The sequence below is a fragment of the Anomalospiza imberbis genome, chromosome 5, assembly GCF_031753505.1.
Source record: "Anomalospiza imberbis isolate Cuckoo-Finch-1a 21T00152 chromosome 5, ASM3175350v1, whole genome shotgun sequence".
NCBI lineage: Eukaryota > Metazoa > Chordata > Aves > Passeriformes > Viduidae > Anomalospiza > Anomalospiza imberbis.
Genome location: NC_089685.1, coordinates 53,804,123 through 53,825,232, shown reverse-complemented (window position 1 = coordinate 53,825,232; position 21,110 = coordinate 53,804,123). Strand labels below are relative to the sequence as shown.

The 21,110-nt window shown below is 39.1% G+C and overlaps 1 long non-coding RNA gene across 2 annotated transcripts; it reads left to right on the top strand.

The window, feature by feature from the left end:
- The first annotated feature begins 12,637 nt into the window (after positions 1-12,637).
- On the top strand, positions 12,638-17,138 carry LOC137475019 (uncharacterized). 2 transcript variants are annotated; one of them, XR_010999637.1, is made up of 4 exons: positions 12,654-12,712; positions 13,133-13,235; positions 16,293-16,377; positions 17,000-17,138. It is a non-coding gene; the product is annotated as an uncharacterized lncRNA (long non-coding RNA). The 2 variants fall into 2 exon arrangements; XR_010999636.1 differs by lacking the exon at positions 13,133-13,235 and having other exon boundaries at positions 12,638-12,712.
- Positions 17,139-21,110: the final 3,972 nt, after the last annotated feature.

Sequence of the window (21,110 nt, the reverse complement as noted above, 5' to 3'; positions counted from 1 at the left end):
CCTAGTCTCTGTTCTTCACAGTATTTCTACTCCAACCAAGGGGCATTTCAAGCCATGGTCTGATCTCAGTATCTCTCCAGGAAGTGGTTTTGGTGTTTCAGTGTTTTATTCATGTGCAACATTCAGTTGGCAACAAGGAGACCATCTCTGTAGGGTCTTGTTTTGCCATTCAACTGTGATGCAGAAGCTTGAAGGCAGCATCTTTCCACCAGGAAATGCTATTGGGCAAGAGCAGTAGGTGGAAGTGAGATGTAGGAGTAAGTCTGGGGACCTGTGCATGGGTGTTTAGTCACCCTGTGGCATTTTAACACTGGAGTCAAAGGGAACCAATGGCATGTAAGGGTTCTGTCAGCCCACAGAAGGAAAGGAAATGCCTTTGACAAATCTCAAATGAAGAATGAAACTACATCTGAAACATTATCATGGGACTAGGCTAAACCAAATACTTCACCATCAGGTTCTGTCCATTCTGCAGCACCTAACCAGGCTACCAAAGTATGTGACTACAAATGTCTGTGGTAATTCTTGCCAGGCCATTTCCCATGGTAGGAGTTTAAGCACAAGCAATCATTCAATGATCTGAAAGCTCTTCATCACCCGCCAGCCTTTTCTCACATTTCCGTAGCTGCATGGTGCACATAGACTGATTTGTTTTTCACCCACCTTACTTTTAGGCACCTCAGAGCTTGTTCCCACATATTTTACTCTTTTTGTACATCTTATTCTATGTTGGCTTTGAAGCTGGAGGCTGCATTTCCTATGATAGTTTCTCTGTTTGGCCTTAAATGAATTCTTTGATGGAGTAGTGCTTTGCTGTGGGATCTGTCAGTGTTTTCTGAATTTCTGGTAGGTTCCCCCTTCCATAGGAAAGGGATTTAAAGATAAATATTAATTTACAGCATCACATAATGTGTTTCAAGAGCTTGTTAAATATTTAAAGAGACTTGTGCCTCTTCCAAGAATGTCCCAAACTACAAATGTAAGAAGGATGATACATATTTTTTATCCTGCTAGAAAGATGTCATTTTAAATCATGTTTGATTTTTTCAGAATGGGAGGTTCTTAATACTGTACAGGGTAGTGTGCAAATCCACTATATATTAAGGAGCCCATGTTCTTTTTTTTGCTGCATGAAAACTACCATTGAGACTGTTCTGAAATTCACTAAATTAAATTAAAATACACTCAAGAACTTAATGGACTTTGAATCAAAACTTTTTTTTTTCTTTTTGTGGTGGCAATGGAGAGTATTTTCTAAAAGCAAAATAGTGTTTTGGTTACTGCAGTTCTGTCCTTTCACTTGACCATTTCCATGCCTCAAGTATCTGTGGAGGAACAGAGTAGCACCCATGAGAGTATCTGTTTGCCTGCACCTCTGTTCAAAGAGACTGTGAGAGATACAAAGCTGGGTAAATGTCTGCCCCACTTAATCTCTGCTGCATCAAAAGTAAGTGTTCAGCAATCAAGTCTAAATCTTGATTATAATGAATGGATAGACGCAGCTTCAGACTGATTTATCCTATTTATTGAAACACCTAAACTCAGGCTGGGAATCTCCATCCCATTAGAGATTCCTGTCCTTCCAGGTACTCCAAACTTTTCTTTAGTAGAGATATCTCATTCTTAAGAATCGAAGCAAATTGGCATTTTACTTTATTTCCATCTAAAGATCTAATTTATCCTATCACACAGAGATATGTCAGTGCTGTGCAACATAGAGCTGGTAGTCTTCAGGGCTACAATAACTCACTGCCTTATTCTATAAATAAGACCAGAGGCAAGACAAAGTAATTTATCTTTGCATTTGACAAGCACTGCTATTTTATAACTGGAAGAGGTTAAGGAAAACACCATTTGATTTGCATGATGAGCGACAATGTTAGTGGGGATAGCAAATTCACTTCAATAGAAGCACTCTGAGCTGAACAATACATTCATTAAAAAAGCAGTTTCCTGATTAGACAGTGGAGCAAATAGCTTTTTCCCATTTTGCCATCAGATCCACTTTACATAAGCAATAGCAGAAAACAGGGCTTATGTTTATCTGGCTGCCACTTTTCCTGTGGGTGTACAATGACAGTACGGCTTTTCAGTGCCATGGTGGAGCAGAAGAAGGTGATGACACCAGATCTGTGCACCCACAAGTGTGCAGAAAACATCCTGACTGATTTTACAGGCAGGACTAACGATTCAGGTTGGCTGGATCTATCTTTCACCATTTCAAGTTACTTGACAGGGTAATTTTAACAGGAAAAACATTACTAAAATTGACTATGAGCAGGATCTGAAAAAATGAGCATTTCACTGGGTTGTTCTTGCAGCCATGACCTCAGCATTAGGTGATTTGCTTACAGTATGTCTTGTGGGGATTAATCTTCAAAAAGACCTATGTGACTCACAGATGACTTACCCAAGACTGTGAGAACCCTCACTTGAGCTGGAGATTACTTACTTAAGATTAGGTGTGCTCACAGAGCACATGAATCTCTCTTCAGTTTAGTGGGATGAAGACAGTCTGTCCATCTTTTAATGTATTTTATTATGAGTGAGCAGATATAGACATAATTCGCCATGTTAGTCAGATAGTATCTGCATTTATTTAAGGCACTTAGAGGTGAATCATATAATAGCCACATTTATAGCACAAATAAAATAAAGCAATAAACCAATAGGTTCAAATGACTGAGTGTCTTGAAAAAGACAGGTGTCTCCTTAAGGAAGGAGCCTCCCCTGAAATGGAAAATGTAAACCTCCCCTTCTGAATTATTATAATTTTTGAAATTAAAAGGCTCTCAGACAAAGATATGGAAATAGGAATATCAGTTCTTTACTAGGAAAACTAAAAAAAACAAACGCAACAGTACAAACAAAAAAAAAACAAACCCCTGATAGAGTCAGAATACAATCTGACACCCTGTTGGTCAGGGTGTTGGTAGCAGTCTCATTAAATGGTGGCTGCAGTCCTCCTGAAGTGACAGATGTGGTTCTCTTGGAGCAGTGATCCTGTAGAAGGGTGGAGTTTTCCTCTGAAGGTCCAGTGGTGGTGTAGATGGGCCTGCTCTTCCTCTGGGAATCCAGTGGGAAAAGACTGTCTCTGTTGTTCCAATTGTCAGATTACATCCAGGTAGGAATGTTTGGCTCCTCCCCCTGAGTGCAGCATCTCACAACGAGATGATGTCATTTTATCAGCCATGCCACTCAGTGGCACAGCTGTGACACTCAATGGCCCATTAACAGAAGATATTTCCCAGAGGGAGGATTGGTTGTGGAAGAGAAAAAGTAAACTGCCCAATGAACAGAAGATAACTGCCCCACATTTAACAGATAGCAAATTGAACACACACATATCTTACAACCCAGGACACGAAGTCTTATTATTGCAACAGACACAGCACAGCATGGCCAGATGGACAAAGGAGAGGATTGTCCTGCTCTGCTCTGGAACACCGTCATCTCCAGTGCTGGGGGCAGTTCTGGGTGCCACAAAATGAGAAAGACATAAAACTGTTAGAGAGTGTCCAGAGGAGGGCATCAGGATGCTGAAGGGTCTGCAGAGGAAGCCGTATGTGGAGCTGGGGAGGTCACTTGCTGTGTTCAGCCTTGAGGAGATGGAGGGGAGGCCTCATCATGGCCTGCAACATCCTCGTGAGGGGAAGAGGAGAGAAGAGGCAGGAACCAACCTCTTCACTCTCCTGATCTGTGTCACAACTCAGAAACAGCATCCAGCTGAGTTGGAGGTGGTTCATGTTGGATATCAAGGAAAGGTTCTTCACCCAGAGTGTGGTTGGACACTGGAACAGGCTCCTCAGGGAGGTCATCACAGCACCAAGAGTGACAGAGTTCAGCAAATGTTTGGACAATTGTCTCAGATACATGGCAGGATTTTCTTGGGGTGTGCTGTGCAGGGCCGGTTGTTGGACTCAGTGATCCTGATGGGTCTCTTCAAATCCAGCATAGTTCAAACCAGTGTCTCAGAGAAAGGCAATGTGCAAAAAAATTATTGAAAAGGGGTGAAAAAAGCATGAAAATGTACTACTTAGAATTGTAATGATCAGGAAGGGAAAGAATCAGACAATGAATTTATTAGCTTTCCTTGAACAGAAGCCTCAGAATGAGCTGTTTATTTGGAAGGATAATGAAAAACTGAACAAGGCAGAAAAGCATGGAATGTGGACAAGAAAATAAAGGGATTAGAGACAGACAGTCTTTTGTATAAAACCACCAAAGAAGGGAAGAATATAGAAAGAAAACAGAAATTGATGCAGCAAATAGAGAGGAAAAAATCCAAGGGAGTATATGCTCTAGAATGAAGGCCCTACAAAAGAAAAAAGGCTCTAGATTGAAGGTCCTGCAAAATAAAAAAGAATAAAATGCTGTTGGGACAACAAAATTGTACCATTGCCTCACCAAGAGAAAGAAAGAAGATACAACACATAAATTAACAGAAAACATTAGGGAGTCATTGAAAAACTGCAAAAAAAGGAGTTTTCCACACTTTACTGTATCTCACATATCCTCATGCATGGCCATAATTTCTGTTGTTCCCAGTGTTGATCCAGTGTCATCAGCATTGCCAGGGGTTTCCAGCAGCCCTTACAGCACAGAAGAATTTTCATTGGTGTGGCAGTGGGATGATAGCGTGCAATTATTGAAAAAGAAGAGGTGTGACATAATAATTATAGATCTCCTTGGTCTGATAGGAATCAATAGAATAAATAATGGAATGTCTAGAAAAGGAATCCTGATTGATAAAGAAATTAAAGAGTTTACAGAAGAAAATACTCAAACTGACTGAATATTTTTGGACAATGCTATGAAGTTAGACAGAAAAATCAAAATTGTTGATGTACACACCCAAGAAGAAGGAAAACTTTTACCTTGGTATCTGATGACTTCCTGGTTAATAATTGAAATAAAATGAAATCAACTGGCTAGATTGTAAATGAACCAAAACCGCTTAAATAGTAGTTCTAAAATATTATTAGAAACAGGAAATCTTGCTGAGCTTCTGTCTCTACTGTGATCCCATAGGGCTTGGCTCATAGCTGAGCACATTTAAATTTTTTGCTCATATTTAAATAAGATAATCTTCTGTCATAACCTTGAAAGAATTTCTTAGAATGTCTGATTATAAAATCATGCATGTCATAAAAGCAGGATACAAAACATAATTGCAGAAGAATAGATCTTATTGTAGGAAACACTGATAAAGAGGTTTGTGGTGGAGAAATTATAGTTCCCAATGTAATGAGACTGGTCAAAATGGTTACCATAATTTTTAAATATGCAACTGAGAAAGTGCATAGGAGGATTTACATTCTCACTTGTAATCAGTACTGAAGTGCCTGGTATTGGACTACCACATCTTATAACCTGTCCCTTAAAATGGGAATTTAAGCAGCTGGAGAAAGGTCAGAAAAGATTGAGAGAAATAATGAGTTAGATGCATGTCTTTGAGAGTTTAATCTATTTTGATCACAAAAAACACCAGCTATGGGTGAGTTGTTTACAATCTATATACTTGGGGAAGAGATCAAAATCAGTAGCAATTTGGGATTTCTATTACTTTTCTTTCTTGTTATGCTTCATTCAAAAGCAAGGAATATCTTCTTCCTCTACAGTGTAACAAGAAAGATGCAGGCAAGAGCAAAAGTGGAATTTTTAACAACAGAATCATTCAGTCACTGTAGCTATGTATCCAGGCAGGTAATACATTCTACACCACAGAAAATGTATATAGGAGCATTTGATTTTTCTCTCAAAGAGATAGTCTAGCTCAAGGACAGCTAGTGGATGTGAAGTGGGAATTAATAAAGAGCAATCCAACAACCTGTGTCAGGAGGAGGTCACATTTGCAGATTGTGATTTGCTTTCCTGGCCCTGACATCTATTAAACCCACATAAGCATATACTCTGGAAAAAACTTGACATTGCCACTAAGTCCTTGCTGCTTAAAGAACTCAGATGATGTGGCTGTGTGAGTGTGCAATACATGTATCATGCTATAGACTAAGAAATTCCAGCAAAAATCTTATAGAGAAGTAAATAATAAAATAGAGCAGTGTCCTTGTATCTCTCAAATAATTTTAAACATTAAAAAAAATGTTTTAAAGCAAAGCTATTTCTCAGACCTGGGTAAGTAAAGAAGTGCTGACATTCAGGACCAGTCTGAGATGCAGCATGGGCTTCATGCTCAGACGGGCCCCAGTGGTCCATGTATGTGTCAGAGTTTCTTAAGGATTACATCTCACTTTGTTAGAGCCACATATACCCAAAACTCAGGGTAAGACCAACACACATATAAACTTTGAAATGGCAGATTCTTCTTGATAAAAGGTTCAGCATCAACAATTATGCTACAGGAAGAAAAGTAGTAAAAGCATTTGTATGGTGTAAGTGATGACAGCCTGCATCACTGGCTCTGATGATTTGCTTTGAGACTTGGGCAAGGCCTTCAGAAATGTTGGTAACTGTACAACCAGGACGAGAGAGAAGTTTGCATGTGCCTGGCACTGACAGCTAGTGCTGCCCTGCAGAACTTCCTGCCCTCTGTCGCTGAGGAACAAGGATAAAATATTCCCTCTGTTTGGATCCCTGTGTGTCACTGGTCCCAAGCTCTCCCTGCAGGCTCAACAGCCCCTTCTACCCTGCCTGCCTCCTCTCTCTAGGGAAGGAGGCAACAACCACCTCTTTGCCAGGCACAGTGTAGGCACAGACTGACCAAATTTAAGAAGTGTGAAAGTTGTCCTGGAGTCATAAGCTTTCCAGAGAAGAGGGCTTTTGCTTCAGCTCTTAAATGGTTTGCTATGCTTATGGCTTCTTCAGTTCTCTCCCTTCACACTAAAGATGTGATGCCAACCTGCCTCACACCCAGCAGACTGGCAAGGCATTCAGAGAGCAAGCAGATATTGTGCTAATGCATCCGGCAGAGACATGGGTTTCTGCTTGTGTTGAGTGCCTTTTACTGAGGGTACCAAAAAAACCCACCACTCATTTCTATCTTTTACAATAAGGCTTTATTCTGCCTTCTGTTAGGAAGCTGTAGGAAGATGTCTGTTAAAAGTCTGCAGGATAAAGAGATAATGCTATACAAGCTTTTTCCAGAGAATTGAAGGCCATTTGTGTCATTATTTAGGCACTGCCAGTAGGGGTTGTTCACCTACAAAATCATTAAATTCGAGAAGCTTTAACACCGTATACAAGTTCCTGTAGTCAGCAGAAGTTATATCCATATGTGCTGCATCTTTTAATCTCATAAGTGATAGCTGCTGCTAAGATTTTGTGACATGTGATACTAGGAGCAGGGAAAATTGCCTAGCTGAGGAAGATATATGCACTGATGTGCTTTATCACCCAGAAGTCCAGAGGCTATCTAGCAAAACCAACTCTGTTCAGAAGCTAAATTCAGCTATGGAGTTGTGGAAAAGCAGCTCTCTCTGGCTTATTAGTGTTATGCAAGGGACACTCAACTAATGTCTCAAAATGAATTGTATGAGTGCTAGTGCTTCATTAAGAGTTCCCACTCTCAGTAGTCATTCCTCATTTATGTCCACTTACTGGTATCATCACAGGCAGATGGCTAGAAAGATACTTAGGCATGAAAAGGCAAAAAAGAAATGGAATTCAGAAAAATGTCACCTTTTCTCCTGGTTGGTGCATCAGGTAAGCTGCACCTCAGTTCATCATGCAGCTCCCTTGATAGTGCTGGCAGCAGGAAGATTTTTTTTCCCCTGAATTAAATAAATTAAAAAAAAAAATAAAAGGAAAACTTTAGGTTCACTGCCATGAATCAGACCAGGAAACCAGATCCACGGTAGTCCTGCTGGGAGCCCCATTGTCTCAGACATAAATCCAGTCTTTCTCCAAATAAAGGAATGTTAAATTATTTGTTAAAACATAAGTGCTCCCTCAAAAGTGACCAAAAGGGGGACTATGCATTCTTGTTTTGTCAGGGGAGGGAGGAGAATTGCAGGCCTTGAAAATTAATCACCAAAATTTGAGAACAGTCTAAACAGTAGAATGTTGGCAGTTATATCTCAAGTCTCTCACTCTTTGGTTTGTTACTAGAAACATTATCTTCAACAGAGCAATCCTTTCCTGGGGACACTTTCATTGAAATTATCACATTCTTACACAGGATTTTAATTGAATCATACCAGAGTTTTCTGACAAGAAGCAGTCTGACAGGAAATGCTGACCCATTTTTACTGAGACTATTTACTCTTTAGGTTTGATATTTAAGCCTTTTCTGTCAAGAGGAACCTGCTAGAAAATAAATTTCTAGTGGAAATCAGGTGAATTGAGAATATTGCTAGCTTTAAAGAAACCTATAAGGTCTGTTTTCTAAAATGATCCTCTGCTTCCATTATGCTGCACTAAAACTATTTTCTACACAAGAAAAGACTGTTAAGCGAACAAAGAATTACAAAGTAACTTTAAAACTTTACCAGATTTGTCTGGAAGATTTCTAATGACAGCTATTGCTTGTAAGTGTACTCATTGTTATAGCTCCGTTAAGACTCTGCTCTTCAGCCCCTTACACCTGAGGAGCCTGCAGCCACAGAGCTCTCATGATTATGTCCTTCAGAAATCTTTCTAGGGAGCTGCTCTGAAGCCACTGGTTTTCAGATCTGAGTTCTGTCCTGACAGGATAAATAGCTAGGCTGCTCATTCCAGCAGGGTATTTCTATCCTATGTAGAAGTCACATTTCAGAAATTACTGCAGAACAGAAATGCCAGTTTCTATAAAACCTGTGAAAATATATTATGGTCTTCACAGTATTGGTGATTCTGTGCAAATCATTAGTAAATATGCTGTTAAAGGTATCTTTGCTCTCAACCATATAGCTGTGTTATTTCACATGAACATTAGAAAAGGGAAAATATTTGCTCATCATCCACCCCCCTCCATGCAGATGCTCGTGCATCCCTGAGGCCAACAGTAGATATTGTACAATGGGCATGTCTTGCATGGATTGGCCCAGCACTGCCTGCAGTTTGGTTCAGGGGCTGTCAGAAGTAATTCTTTACCATCACAGCAGAACTGGAATTCAGCCCAGATGCTGGAGAAAGCTCTGAGTTTATCATATAGCCTATAAATAATTTATTCAAACACTGCCACATCATCCATGCACAATAGGACGTGGGAGAGCTTCTCTTTGCCACCAACGTAGCAGCAGCTCCTCTCACAATGCACCCATTGCTCAGTGTTTGGGGGGTGCTCACAGGAAATGTGACTTTCTGTGCTTAAACACAAGAGATGACAGGCTGGAATTGCCCATGCTATTCCTACAGCAACCTCTCCACTCTTATGTCCCACTTTTCCAGGCAGAGGGGCCTCATACTTCTCAGCAGCCCCAAAAGTAAAGATTTTTTGTTGCAGAATACTGCAGGGACTGCTGAGCCTGAATGGTGTTACTAAGGGTTAAACACACTGTTTCCTTTTGAAGATCTGCTGCCTAGTGAGTTACTCAATGGAAAAAAGAAGAAGTCTTCCTATGTAACCCTATTGCTGCCACTATTTCACTGTATAAGTTTCAGCAAGCAACTTATATTGTGTTTTCACTGTGCTGTCCATTAAACAAAACTCACAATACTTGCCTGTTTTAAAGACATGTGGTGAGGTTAATTACTTATGTTTGCATAGTGTTTTGACAAGATAAAAATGCTTTTTACAGTCTAAATATTATTATAATTGTGTGTTTAGACTTCTGCATAAAAATTATTTTCACTGGAAAATACAATTTTGTTGAAAGAAACATTATCCCTGAAAAGATATTCTCTTTCTTCTGGAGAATGTAACAAAACAGAGGAATGTTCCTTCCCTATACAAGTAAAAAAAAGGGGAAGAAATGCAGTGGTGTAGACTTCAAAACAGGTTTTCTCCCTGTAAATTCTGCCTGTCTGCTCCCTGTCTGACTCTGGGTTCCAATCCTGTATCATGCCTATAACCACCCTCATCTGAAGCACTTACACAGAGAAACATCAGAGCAGTCCAGGGTGGGAAATATGTCAGAGCAAAGCCTCAATTACTTGCATAAATGGGATGCAAGATTAAAGTTTGCCTTCCCCAACTCCGTGTGTGTCTTAAGATATTTAAATAAAGGGCTGGAGAAATGGTTTTCTATTTATTCCATAACTGTATTTGAAAGTCTGAGAAGCCCAAATGAGCAAAACAGCATATCTTCAAATATGTAGCAATTTGTTACAGGAATTCCCACCAATTTTTGATTTTATGATGTAGCCATACCGTATCATTTTCTTGTCCTAGTGTGGAAATGGAACAGAAATCAAAGCAAGTTATAAATGGATTTTCCACTGATACAAAGTCTGCTAAAATTTTGCCTTTGGCAGCCTTGAGTGGCTAATAATAGAAACGAGCTACTTCTCTCATTTATTTTCAAAACCTAGAGGCAAAAGTTGTATTCCCTTATGCTCCTCCTACCTTCACACTTTCTATTTTTACCTGCTTCAGTGAGACTGGAGGGAAATTATAATTTTTAGTGTGACAGGGCAACACTGCAAAGTCTTTTGACCAATAAATACTTTGACTTCTGGTTAATCTTTTTAGTTTTATTCTGACTTCATAGAGCTCTAATAGAGAAAAAAGGCAGTTGAGGGGCTAAATTTCTATTTCACATTTTGATTTTTAGTGAAAATTCTCACTGAAATATACCAAGGAATAAGAGAAATGCAGATCAAATACTTTAATAATGTTTCTCTGCTTTGCAATTCTTTTAATAATGCTTTCTCTGTTTGCTCTATCTCAACTTTTCTGCCATAAAATCTTCCTAATGGAAGAAGAATCTGTTTTAATCAAGGGTTTGTTTCCAGGTTTTCTTCTCTACAACAAATACATTTCCAAGTGGATAAAGGCAACAAATCAATCATACACATCTTTATAGCAACCTTTATGGATTTAAAGAAAATTTTCTTTCCCACCAGCCTCAGAATTCTGCTGTTTCCTGAGTCAAACACACAGGATCCTTCTGGTTTTTCTCACAGGCTATGGCTGCTGAACTCCTTTTAAGATCTGTCAATCTCCCCCCAGTTTGTCTACAGCTTTTGTAGTTACAATACCCCAAAGAGAGCATCATATTCTTGGTGAAATCTCTGCAGCACTGCCAGGAGCTCATAATTTACTTTTTATTTGTACATCTCAGGATGATGATTCCTTTCTCTAGCACAGCATCATTTTGTTGATTCCAGGCTTCCATATAAGCCCTGTATTGTTTTGTTTTGTTTTGGTTTTTTTCTGTCTAAACAGACTTTCTTCATTTCCACTCATGCATTAGTACATCTTGAATATTTATGCTAATTTTAAACTAATATCTCCAGCTAATTCTGAATTCGAGTTCCATTCCCAGATGTTAGCAACCTCTTCCAACTTGTCATTCACCTCCAGTTTTGGAATCCTGATGTCTGTTTGGTCATGCAGCGTCATAAAAATATGGAATTCAGTTTTAAACATGACCTTTCAACTCACAGGTAACAAGCCTTCCCAGCTTGTTGTAAAGCACTTATGATAGCTCTAATACTGAGAAGACTTTTCAAATTGTCTGTGTCCATCTGATAAACCATTCTATATTCTCTAGAATGTTGACATAGAAACAGCATTTAGAGGTGTTTTATTTTCTTTAGAAATGACTTCTACATTTTTTAATGTAAGTATTCGTCTACTATTTTTCATTATCTAATACATCAATATGAGATTTTCCTGGAGCTTCATTTCTAGGAACATTTTATAATTCAACTTTAGGATAAAGGTAACATTTTTTGCAGCTTCTGTTATCTCTAATACTCCTATGCTCTGAGATCAAGCAGTTAAAAAGTTACTGTTTGGAAAAGATTTTAAGATATGTCTTGTTATTGGTCAGTGTCTCAGAGGATTTGCTTCCAATGGGTTTTAGAAATTGTCTTAAAGTTGTATTTAAGACCTCTAAAAATGGTTACAGGTAAATAATTTTGCAGTGGACAGATATAAGCCATATTAGAGCATTATTTTCAATTTTCCCTTAGACTAAGTGTCTATTCTACACTGCTCCTCACTTTTGCAGTCCTCTACATCTTTGCAAATTACATGTGCCCATTCTAATCCAGCAAACTTTCAGCTTGAACCCACTGAAAAAATCATTTTCTGGGGAATATTTATAATGCTTTATTAGCTTCAGCAGGAAAAATCCTCTGTTTTAAATTGGCTGAGTATTCCCATCCCATTTCCTTTAAGTTTTGAAAAATAACATCTAAATCCCTCTTGATTGGGCTAGAACCCCCTTGCACCAGTAGGTAATTTTATTGCCCAATCTGTTTAGCTGGGAAAGCAAAATACTGAGTAATTTCTGATAATTGCTTTGCATAAAAAGAGCAGAGAACACTACCTTTTTCAGTTCTAATTGCAGTGCAGATCACCTGGTTTACTGCCTCTAGCTGAATCTCCTAATTGCCAAAATGTTTTAATTATTATGTACTTTTGAAGTGAACATAATATTATGACAGCTGTTTCCAATACAATGAGCAGCAGCTGAACTGCATAACCACTCACTGCATGGAGAAAATCCCTTCAATGATTGTGGGTCTCTCATCATTCAGCTCCATCCTTCATATCATGACTAGCTCTGGGGAATTTTTTTTTTTTTCCTTTTTTTTTTTCGTAACTCTGCCAACTGCTGTTCTTCAGTTCCAGGAGGCAATTGCTGGTAGGATTTGCAGACAGGTATGGTCACCTTTGTACAATTGACTAACTCATTAATGCTGCCTGCTTGGGCTGCTGCTGGGGGAGTGCAGGGATGTGAAGAAAGCTGAGATTTGACATACTGAAAGGAAAAGAGCTGCTGTTGGTACCTAGTGTGGATCTTGGTTATCTTGGAGAGCTGTGTTAAAACTCACAGGCAAATAAGGGAAAGGTGTCTCTGTAATGGGAGAGCTCATGGCTGCAGCTGTGAGCACTGCTTTAAATATTGATAGTGTTCAGAGCAACAGCTGTGGGTACATCAGGTGCTTTATAGCTTCAAAAAAATTACAAAGGAGTGACCTATGTCCCCTTGTGCCAAAATCTACTACATGATGCAACTGTTTTTAAAACTCCACTCCTGCACCTGCTGACTGTATCAATCCCGACGTGTTTTCTTATAAGTGCTACTAAGTGTGGCTGGCACATCCCACATGATCAGAAAGGTAGGAAAATGTGGGAGCTGCTGTTGCAGAGCTGTTCATGGTGTACAGGCTATGGGGATAAGGTAACAACCTTTTGATTTTTCCCTTAAATATAAACGAAAGACTTTGTTTCATTGGCAAAACTGTGTTTCTGGAAGAAATCTAGTCACTGAGTTAGGTGGTGAGAAAGGCCCAGCTTGACAGAGCAAAGGGACTGAGCAGGCTGTGTGCTGGGTGTGCTTAATGTAAATAGAACTACTAAAACCACTCCTGACACTGACCTATCTACCTCATAGATTTTTGGGGATTTGTATCATTTTTCAGAAACTATTATAGAAAGGATTAGTGGAAATTGCCTGGTCACTTGCTTTATATCTATGAGTTAACTCTGCATTTGCAGCACATTTTCAAGCCTTCCTCCAGACTGCCTGATGTAGGATTGCTCCTTTTGTTTCTCTATAACCTGAGAACAGTGAGTGCAGTGCACAAAATAGCACTCCATCTACCACCACCATTGTCTGAAACATATTTTATGCTTGTACCTGAACTACAAGCCCAGAGTCAAAGCAGCTAATCTGGAAGATTATTCCCCAAGAGATTTTTACCAGACAGTGTTTTACAAAGATGTCACTTAAAGGTCAGATACCACATACTTCTCTAAATCTGTTCTTGTATCTTTTTTGCTTTTACTAACTACTTGTTCTGATCGAAGGGCTGCAAAGTCATAATGATTTGGTTGTCAGTAAAGTAAAAAACATGTTAAACCTCATCTTTGTATTTTTTTTTTTTTGTGGGAGCGCACTGTCTCCAAGCAGATGAAAGGGAAAGGGACATACTGGCTCTGTGGTTTCACCCTTTCCCTAGTACCTGGAACAGGAAAAGACCCTGCTCATTTCCACAGCAAAGGGAAGATAGGTTTCCTAAACCCCTATGCAGCAAAGAGCTTTTCTTGTTACCTGTGTCTTTTACATGGTAAAAAAAAAAAAAAAAAAAAAAAAAAAATCATGCTTACAGCTCATTCTTTCCAGGAAACTGAAGTAAGCTATGAAGAAAAGTAGCAAATTTTGGTAAAAAAATAGCTTTACTTTTAGAGAGTAAATTGGATTACTTTATATTTGCCCCAGGCTAAGACTGTGTGGAAAATCAGGACCTTTGCTTTAGCTGACACATGGCAATTTATTAACCCACTGTAATTCAGCAGCATATGGGGATGAAAGGAAAAGGAACAGCACCCTGGGAGGTACAGAAACTTGGGCTGAGCTGAAATTTGGTGCAACTGAGAATAAAAATTCCAGTGACCTATCTTCAACCTCCTGGATATTGAAAATTAAAAACCTATGAGCCAACCTGGACTTAATGCTCGTGTTCACACTTTCACAATGTTTATCCTGTGAGAAGGTGACACCTGGTAGTGCTGGCACACTGCCTTCCTCTGGACACTGGCCACTGCCCAGGCCCCACATTTGAGTGCATACAAACTGCAAGATCTGTCTTTCACTATCAGCATCTCTGACTTTTACTGACATTCTCTAAACCCCACAAAGTACCTCTTGGAGCATTAGGGCTATGGATTTTCTCTTCAGAAGCTGGATAAGGTGACAAATATAAATATCCTGAGCTAGACAGAAAATAACTTGTTGTCAGAGCCTGGGGTAGAAATCAAGTGTGGGAAGTCTTGCTGCCCCCCTTACTTGATCTCACTACATTTTCACATGCTGAAAAACATTCCCCTCAAAGGCATCTCTGGAATTTCTTCAATTGCACTATATTCATCAGCTAGCAATTTAAACAAGAAAGCTCTTGCAGAGAAAGTTATTAGGCTATTAGGGAATAGGTCAGAGAGTAAATTTTGTCACAGAATATGTTTAGGACTTTTTTATTATGATTATTTCTGCAGCAGATTCTTGAAATTGCCAGACACACTATTTTCCTCCATCTACCGGTACTCAACAGCTTGTGACCCAGATGCAGCATTGCAGACCCTCAAAGGTAGACACAAAAAACTGTCTCTGAACAAGTCCATTTTAGAGCTACTTGACAAATGTTTAATAATTATCTAAGCAAATCAGTGCTTGCTATATACTGCTTCTGAAATGAAGCCCAACTACAGATTTAAGCCGCTTGAAATGTCAACACAGAATCTCACTGACAAGATATAGTGATTTTCCAACAGATCCATCTATGTATTTGCTCAGAATTGCTTTGGTGGAAGCTTTTTTGGGGGGAAATTACTTTCTCAAAACCAGTTCTAAGAAGCACAGTCTTGACTGCCATTTTTGAAATAACATTTAGTGCTGAAGCTCTGTTAAAAAATGATGAGCGTAAATTCCTACTGCCCTTTACAGGAACACAATAGTTGTCTTCCGTTAAGGGAACTCTTCCTGCAGTAATATCTACTCTGTGTAATTCACTCATTCTAGAACACATTGCATAGATTTGTGTCCAGATGGTTCTTTGGTCTCAGTGAAGAGGATTCTGCAACCTCTCTGGGCAATTTGTTCTATTTTCTGTTTTCTGTTGTTGCTTAGAATAAGCCATTAAGTTTGAATTAATTACATGTAAAATGCCTAATCAGACAACCTGTGAACCCCAGGGGGCAGAAAACAGTGGAGATAGGACTTACAGACAGCAACAAATTGTAGGTGACTGAAAACCTGATTTTCCCACAGGTGCTCACACCCAAACTCTTTTTGGCTTCAGTTAGGGTTGTGGGTGTTGAGAGCTTCTGAAATCCATCCTCCCAAATTCACAGGCCAGGGATTGCAGCACTAGCTCAGCTCAGAATAGCTCTCAGGAGGTCTGACTCATGGTCTCTTGCTCTAATTGCCAGACGTTGCAGAGTTTGCAGGGAAATTACTATTGTTATTCAGGAAGGGTGTATTTCAGTGTATATATAGATCCATATGCTTGACTAGTGTAAATTGCAGTAATTCCATTGACTTCCAACAGCTGAGAATCTTATCTTTACATTTTAGTAACAATAAAATTTTGACTATCTGAAAGAAACTAGGCTTGCTAGTTTTATAGGTTTATGATTCCCTCTCCCATCATCGCTAACTGTCCAGTCCCAGCAACTATGTATAAATAGACTTACCATCATGCTTTTTAATTAATACCTGCCTTTTGACATTAATTCACAGGTATGATCACAATCCTTTCTTGATGCTGCAGCTAGTAATTATCACTGGGAAGTAATGAGTGTATGAGCAAGGGTGATTAGAAAGGGTATGTAATTTTTTCTTTTTTTATGCTTTGTATGTAGACTCACTGTTTAAAATACAAAGAGGAACCTCCAATGAGGAGAGTATTCAAGCTTATTAGGAGCACACACATATTCCTAGCAGTGAATAGTTCTTTAATCATGTGAATAGCTGCTTGCTGTAAATGATGTCCCAGTTACAGAAGTGAGGACTGATGCACTGAAGGGCATTCTGTAGGTGGAAGCCCACAAATCATACCCCCTTGTTTGTATTTCCCATTGCACTAAAAGAATGCATACAGCTATTAATTGCTTATACTAAAATGTGGTGACTTCTCCTTTTTTCTTGGATGTTTTGTGGTGGGGTTCCTATTTCAAAGTAATAATCCAATTGCATACTTTCTTCTGAGAGAATAGATTGGTTATTTTGTGCAATATTAAATCAAATGCTCACTAATGACATAATGCAGTTCACTGGTGCATGCAGTACTTGTTTTTTGCTCAAGTTAGTCCTGGCAACTTGGAGTAAAAGAGAAAAATTTAACAGCTCTCTGTAGCAAATGCAGGCATAAGAAACTGCTCTGCAAGCAAATTCTGATTAACAAATTACTGCCACTTCTTCCCTCTTTCTCACATGGGCATCTTCAGCACAGATTGAGTGGAGGGCAGGTAAAGCAGCTGCAGAACAAAAAATCCCACTCATTCCAAAGATGCCAAATCTTGAAATGAGGCCACTTTCATCCTAAGTGAAAATATGGCTCAACTAGAAAGGGACCAACATTTTTTCCACAGGGTATGGTTTTATTGCTATTGACTTTCCCTTTTTCATGTCAACTTCAGTGTACAAGTATATCCACGCTTCCTTTTTTTTTCTTTTTTTTATCCTCTATTATACAACAAAAGGCAAGATATACTTTGTACTGACAGTTGCTCTGAGAACTGCTCTTACAGATTGTTGTAGTTACAGCAAATTCAAATCTGGAGTGCAATGTCTGCTTCTTTATTGCAGATAGAAGGACTGGCTTGAAAAAAAAATAGAGAACAGGCTGACTTCTATGTCATAACAAACCAAACCTGAATCTGATTTTGATGAAAGCTAAAATACATGAGATTTGAATCTTGTAAAAATTCACCAAAAAGAAAGTCCTCACAATTAATTTTTATTAACATAAAACATTCAAGTTTGTCTGTGTTAAGACAAATTCTTCTTTGAACTTTTGTTACTGGTTGTTTTTCCTCATGTTACAGATTCCTGATGAAGGAATGCAAGGACTTTTAAATCCCTCTGCAAAGACAATAAATCAAAAAGTTAGTTTAAGCAAAATTTCATAACCATCTTGTATTTTGCAAACCTACCAAGTTTTGCTTATTCACAAGGTTTGGGCAAACAGTCTCATGTGTTCCAGCATTAATCAGAACAAGTCAGGCTACAATCCCTTCTGAAGCAGAGAAGGGGATCTTGGTGCCTGAGCAGGCTCTCTGGGCTCCAGCTACCACTTGAAAGCAAGTTTCACACAGGTTTTGGCAGTCTGTGAACATGTCTCCAACAGCATGCCATGTCCAAGGTGGAATGAGAGGCCTGTGTCTGGCCACCAGAATACTTCTCAAGGTGTCCAGACAGGAACTGTCACTAAAATCCCCTCCAGGGTAGGGGTTGTCATGTTTCGTTTTTTCCTCTCCACCTTGCTTGATCAATACATTCTGATGTTTTTATGACATCTGGTCTTGGCCTACAGAATTTTCACATCATTCCTGATCTCAAGGAGTTTTCTGTGAGAGGTCTCTCTGGATTTATTTTTTGACTTGTACAAGCCTTTGCCAATTACTTCTACACCTTGATTCTGCAAGACAAAACTCTTTTTCCAGGTGTAGTTAGTTTTTGCTTTGATTCATTTGGGATATATTTATAAAAAAAATCAAAATTTGGAGTTCAATCCTTCAGCACTGGGCTGAATGCCCAAGCTCAGTAAATTTGTTCTTCTCTCTTTGCTCATTATACAGTCTGTGTTCAGCCTAGCACCACCTAACAAGCAGTCTTCAGTCCCTCATGTAACTCCTGAAAGCTCTCTCTTTAATCAAGGCATAGAGACAGCTGTGGTCTGAGAGCAGAATAATATCTGGGCTTTCCTAAATTTCTCTCCAGTAGTGACTCTGGCTCTCTCTGTGACCTTGGAGAAGTCATTTGCATTTAAGTGCCCTTGGATTCAAAAGCATTTAGGTCATAAGAAACAAGGCTGATGGCCCACATGTCTGTCAGGAGTGAGTGGTGAGGAGAAAATGAGCCATAACTTAATATGACAAGGTACAGGGTTTTGTTTAAAGGAGCGAGAAGAGGTACCTCTCTGTCAGGTAGGGATTTCAGGCAGAGTCAGAGTGCAGGCAAGCTTGAAAGTTCATGTGGAATTGTACTTGCAGAGCAATTACCAAGTAAGTGTCTGCAGAAATCCCTCCTGAACCTGATTCTGATCCCTGTCTCTCTTCACATGCAGAGTGATGGCATGGAGCATGTGAATTGGAGGAGGACAACAAATTAGGGAGACCTGTGAGCACAGAGGACAAGGTAAAATTCAGAATGTTTTTGGTTAATTGGAGAAAAATTGTGATTCATGAGAGACAAATACAACTGCCTCCACTTAGGAGTAATTGTCTGCCAAAACACAGAGTGGGGAATGAGTGATTGGAAAATGATATTTAATTAACTTGAGAACTCAACCTTAATGCCAGTCAACAGAGTTGCAAAAAGGGCAAGTACTGAAAGAAACATGTAAAAAGGAATAGATGTTACAAGCCACCTGAGATATTCCTTCTTTGGGTGCCTGTAAGGCATCAGTTGAGTCACTCTATGCATTTTCAGGTACAGAAAATGGAAAAATAAGTGTGGAAATGCTTAGAGTCTGAATAGCATTGCTGTTCTAATTGATTGAAGTGACAAAGGTAGCTAACTTGGATGCTTTCAACAATTAGCAGGTCTTGGAAGGAGGACTGAGAACCCTCTGAATCTGCCTGCTCTGCATAATAGGCTACTTGGGCTTTTCCAAAATATATAATTGATAAAGTTGGGGAAAAGGGAAAATTCCACTTAAGGAACATTCACAGTCTTGTTTCAGCAGAGGCTCAATTGCCCTTCGAGAGGAAAAAGAGGAGTAATAATTTAATTTTTCAAAATTTTCTTTTGATATGCATATTACTTTTCACATCTAGAGTTAATTGGTTTAAATGTGATTCTGGTCTCTGGCACCACAGGAACTCTGTGTTTATTGTCACTGTTTGGTTCCAAGTGCAAGTTTGAAAGGGAATGAACAAATAAACACCAATAAGTTAGTCCACCTGTCAGTCACACAAATTCATCTTTAGTCAAGATTGGCTCTTTTATTTCTTTCTGACATTACTGTTATCACTGCAACTGTCATTTTTCATCATGCTTCTTATTTTGCTTCTTAATTTTCCTCAAAGGTACTGGGTGTTTTTCAAGAAATCCTTTTCTTTAGCCATCTTATCATGTACAGCTATCTTGAACTCTAGGTGATGCATGGCAAATAAAGTTAGGATGTAACCTCAGGAAAACCAGCACTTGTTTTACCTTTGCTGTTAGCATAAAGCTTATACTTGATGACCAAATCCCCAAATCGTTGCAGGGTCCTTGTGTGACTTTTGTGTACAAAACCCAGCTTGAATGACGCAGAGAAACAGTGACCACTGGTAAGACCCCTTATGTGGAAATATAGGAAAATGCTGGTAAATCTGGGTCTTGCCAAGTGCTAGAGACTCTCTGTGTGTCAGCAGCCAACTCTGGTGAGGTTGCAGAGCTAAACAACAGTGCAAAAGGACAGAGATTTTTGCAGCAATATATGAGTAAAAAGTTAAGGATATTTAGATGTATAATTACCTCAGAGAAATTGCTCCAAATCCCTATTGTGCTTCTTCTGGGACAAAGCTCTGGAAACTGAGGAACTTTACAACTTCTCACAGATCCCTTGAACTGTGTATTTAAGAAGCTTACTCTAGACCTTTTTCAAAGTGAAATGTGACTCAATATCTTGATTCTCTGAGAGAGTATGCAGGGATCAGTACAAATGCATTTTCAGCTCTCCTGGTCAAAACAGAATCCCTTCCTTTCCTATTCCTGGGATTATAAATTTTATGCAGTAAATTCGAATAAAACTGAATACATATTATTAAAAGTATGAGTAGGGCTGTGATAAAGTTGATACCAGAATTGCTAGATGAAAGATGAATCAGCAGGTTGTGTTGAATATTGAGGAAGAGCTTAAGACCATTAGCTGCCAAACAATGGTTGTGAAGCCCTTCTGAGCTGTCACTACCAAAAATTTGAGAACAAAAAGTTTTAATCTACAATTCTTTTTGAACTGAAAATTTACAAAGAGCAAGTACTGCTGTTAGTGCTAATGGAGATGAAACCAGAATAGCACTAGGTCAGTACACTGTGATTTGTGGTGCTCCCACTTTTGCTCTTGGCTAAAACCATCCCAGATGAGGTGAAAGGGTCTGTGCCTGGTGCTGACAGTGCGGTGCTGTGCTGGGGGTGGCAGGGGTAGCTGCTGCACTGTAAGTAGGCAAGTTGTTCAGAGGACATATTAAATTAAGGATCTGTTTTGTTGCCTACATGGAAATTAAAGATTCCAAGACAAGTTTTTAAAAGAGTGGAAGATCAACCAAACAATGATTTACCTTCAGAGCCACTGGCCTATTCAAGCATCAAACTCATTACTTTACAAAGCTTGTGGTAATACTTGCACAG